The sequence below is a fragment of the Sus scrofa genome, chromosome 1 (assembly GCF_054392235.1).
Source record: "Sus scrofa isolate SSC_HxYL_T2T_F1_AM1 chromosome 1, Sscrofa_HxYL_maternal_Yorkshire_Landrace_v2.0, whole genome shotgun sequence".
In the NCBI taxonomy this organism is placed as follows: Eukaryota; Metazoa; Chordata; class Mammalia; order Artiodactyla; family Suidae; genus Sus; species Sus scrofa.
In genome coordinates, this window is record NC_139383.1 from 178,273,382 (window position 1) to 178,277,687 (window position 4,306).

Genomic DNA, 4,306 nt, shown 5'->3' on the forward strand with positions numbered 1-4,306 from the left:
TGCAGTCAGATGTCAATGAGAACAGCACCCCTTGAGGGGACAGGAAGTGGTGTGTCAGGGGCCACCCAGGTGTCCAGTCAAAGCAAGAAGTTCAGGAGAGACATGGGTGTGTTTGGGATGATGGGCCCCGAGTTCCTGTAGCTGAGGGGGTGTCATACTCCTAGGAGCTGGATGCCTTGGTTTCTGTGGGAGACTTAGATCCTACTCTATGGAAGAGGGCACCAGCCCCATGGCCCTCTGGCTGTTGATTCCTCAGTAGCAAAATGGCATCCTGCTCACTTGCTAATAAATGATAAGGATGCTATGGGATGAGGGTATGGCGCCTGACCTCAGGCCTCACCAAGCAGGAGCTCTCCCACCTCCCAGGGAGCCAACTGGCATGGCACGTCCAGCCAGGTGAACCTCCTAGTGGGTGGTGGGAGATGGAAGGCTCTGCTTGCCATGGAGGCCCTGCCCTTTTCACTGCCCAGGGTTTGCAGGTATGAGCTGAAATGCATTTCGAGGGCCATTGAGTACTGGAAATGCTGTGGCTGGCAGTGCTTGGTGCATGTATGTGGGTAATGGTGGTACACAAAGAAAAGATGTGAGAAGAGGCAGCCCTGAGTTGGCCTGGGGCAGGGGCAGGCCAGGCCCCACCCCACAGGGCCAGGGCAGCAGGGCAGGTACTTTCACCTTGCAGTGGGAAGAAACCTCAGGGCACAAGCCCAGGTGGGCGAGAACAATTGCATGTCTTAAAATTAAATTAAGCTGGACTCTTGAGTCCTTATCCTATGTGGGAGAGGGGGAGGAATTCAACGTGGTGGCACTGGTTTCCATGGAAATGCCCATTGCCTGGCCCTTATAGTCCCTTCAGAGTCAAAATTTTGCCAGAAGCTTTGCCTAGGACTGTGATGCTTGGGACCCCCTTGCCTCTAGAGCCTGCCCACTTTGCAGATGAGCCCATGGAGACCCAGAGAGGCTGAAGGCTGCTAGCTCTTAAATACTGGCCCCTTTACTCCATGCTGCAAATCTAGCGGACAGAGAATGAGCCCACCTGCGGTCAGGAAGGGTGCAGCACTGTGGGCATGGGAAGGCTTCCTGATGCCAGACAAAGAGGAAGGGCTTTTTAGGAGGGAGGAGGATCTGACTTCGACCTTGGTGGATGGGCTGGACCTGAAGAGGTGAGAAGGGAAGGGCATTCCTGGGGTCGGGGGAGAGCGGAGGGACAAAGGTATGGCCGGAAGATGAGCCTTCAAGTCACGGAATTCCTTATTTAAATTGGCTTTTTGTGGGCGGAACTTAAGTGGCCCCTGCCAAGCCTCACGACCCCCTTTAGACTCTGCCCGTGGCTGAGCTCACTTAATCTTCTCATCAGCCCTAAGGGCAGATGCTTTTGGCTCCATTGTGCAAAATAAGGAAACTGATGATCAATCAAAGGCCTCAGGATTCAGCCTCCACCCCTACTGCTCACAGGGCTATGGACAAAGCTGGGCACACGTGCTGTGCACACCAATGAGAACCACAAAGACAGAGAGGGTGCTTGGTGAACCCCAGGGCAGCCCCAGGGAGACCAATGGGCATCTGTCTCTCCCAGAGGCTCTAAGTGGGGCAGTAAGAAGAGCTTTTAAAGCAGAAGCCCCATCGCTGGGACCTCAGCTCTGTTTCTCACCACTGGGCCATTATGGACCCACTGGTTCCTTCTCTTCTCTCCCATCTGTAGCAGGACGAGTTCAGCTGGACAACCTCCAAGCCTTTTCACTGCTGTTGGCTGGGCCTCTTGTGCTTCGTCTGCTGCCTCCAGCCTGCTAAAGGCTGAGGACGTGGTCATCTTTGCCTCGCTGACCCTCCCCAGCCATGGATTAGATGCTTCTGTATCCTCTCCAGCTAAAACATTTCAGGATCTGAGACCGTCTCAACACAGCCCCGTGCAAATGTGGTTTGTCATAAAACGGGCTCAACTATGAATTCTAGCCCCACCCCTTAGAAAACTTATACGTCTGAATTTCCCCACTGAAAACTGACATTCATCCAAAACACACGTGGGACCCTCTGGGTATCTGATAATGGGGGCTGCTGTTGATTGGGTGCCTACTATGTGCAGACACGCTGGGAACTATATCTGTATATTACCTCGCATGCTTACACTCCCCTTGCTGGGAATGGAATTGTTTGTTCACTTTACAGGTGAAGAATCTGCAGCCCAGAGAGTTTAAGTCACTTAATGAAGCTCTCACAGCTTGCATGAGGCAGAGCTGGAATTAGAACCCCAAGGTCCACGACTTCAAGGCCTGGCCTCATGCTTCGTGCCTTATCCCTGAGATGCCATCCCTGGCTGGGCCCCAGGATACAGAGATGTTACATTTGTGCCCTTGCCCCAGGGGCATTTTTTAAATTTTTAAATTTTTAAATTTTTTTTAGGGCCGCACGCACAGGATATGGAAGTTCCCAGGCTAGGGATCGAAGCTGAGCCACAGCCACAGTAACACAGGGGCCTTAAACCACAGAGTGAACCCACTGAGTGAGGCCAGGAACTGACCCTGCAACCTCATGGATGCTAGTTGGGTTCTTAACCTGCTGAGCCATGACAGGAACTCCCCCAGGGGCATTCTTAGCAGCTTTTCCCCCTCGAGGTTGTTGTGGGGGTTGCTCTGCAATCCTGAGACAATGTCACCAGGGGCCACTACCCAGAAAGGACAGTCGGACCCACTGGGTGGTCTGTCAGTGGTGTTGGTATATAGGGCCCCCCTCTCTGGCTCGGGCAGGCGGGCTGTGCAGGGGCCGTCTCCAGGCAGCAATAGGATGAATAACTGATGGTGATTAGCTAAATCATAACATGCATAAGTGATGAACCAACTGGTGCCAGGCCGAGATGAGCGGCAGCGGGGGACCCCCCCCAGTGCCCTCCCCCCGCCCCCATGCCCAGCCCAGAGAAGCCACCACAGGCTGCCTCCCTGTGTTATCTGGCACATCAAGTGCTGCGACAATGAATATAGATTGACCTTATTATAGCAGCCGGCTGCCGGTGCCAGGCGCAGCCAGGCATCCTTTGCACAAATTAAAGGTGTCAGCATGTAATTTACGGTTCATGGCGAGAAGGAGTTGGGGGGGTGGAGAGGCACCGAGGCAAGGTAGGGAGGAAGGTGGGCTGGCATCCGGGCTTGTACCAGCAGCCCACGCGCTGATGATGGGAGGTGTGGCCCACATGTCCCTTCATCCCTCTGCACGTCTTTAGCTATTCTTTGATGGGGGTGGGGGGGAGCAGCTCCTTCTCCTGAGCTCCCCCCTCCCACGCTCTGCGTGCGTGTGTGTATATTTTTCAGCTAAATTACTGGTTTTACCTGAAGAGCGTGAAGTAGGTGTGCTAATTTACGGCTCGGCAGCTAAAGCTGCGGTGCGGGGCGCTGTCTGCGAGGCCTGTAATACGACATCATTTTACGAGCGCAGCCCGGAGCAGCTTGACATCTCGAGTTGGGCCTGTGATTAAAGTTGTAGTCTTCTTCCCCCCTCCCTGCCCCCCCCCTCCGACGTGGAGAACAGATTAAACTCTAAGTAATAGATCTCGGTTTTCTTGCCATCCCACTGATAGTCACAGTACACAGTTTGACACAAAGAGTAAGTTATACATCACAAACAACAGCCTCTGCTCCTTACCGCCCGGAATTAATTTTCCATTTGCTAAGCTTCCTTCTTCTCCAAGCGCATTTTCCCATTGCCTCTCTCCCTTCTAGAAAAGGCAGAAGTGGAAAAAAAATCTCAGGACTGGGAAGGGCAGCCTGGGACAGCTGGTTTAGCCCCTATGGTTTTAACCAAGCAGGAGACTGAGATCCAGGGAGGGGGGTAACTTCCTGAGGTCACCCCGCTGTTGCCCTGTGTTTGTGGCAGAGATGGGACTGAAAGCCGGGTCTTCATGGCTGAGTCAGGCCCCCCCTGCACCTGCGGAGACAAGAAGGTGGGTGGGGTGTGGAGGAGGAGCTGGGTGACTGCCAGGCTGCCTGAGAGCTGGTTATTCTGTTTGTCCCCAGCCCCCACTTTGCTATGTGATTGCAAGACTCTGTCTGCCTTCTCTGTCCTGCTCTGTGTCCCGGAAGGGGACTTTTAGGGGCTGCTGCTGCCTGGGCTTGGCCCACAGAAGGTACTAGAATGAGAGGGCAGGGTGGGAGGGCTACTTCTACTCCCTGCCAGGATGTTTTGGCTCTGGGAAATGCTCCCTCCCTCTGGCCTGCTGCTCTTGTGGGGTGGGCCCTCTTTCACAACTCCAGCTTCTAGGGGACCCTGGCAATGCCACTGGCCCCTAACTCTTTAGGTTTGGGGTGCTAACAGCCATGTG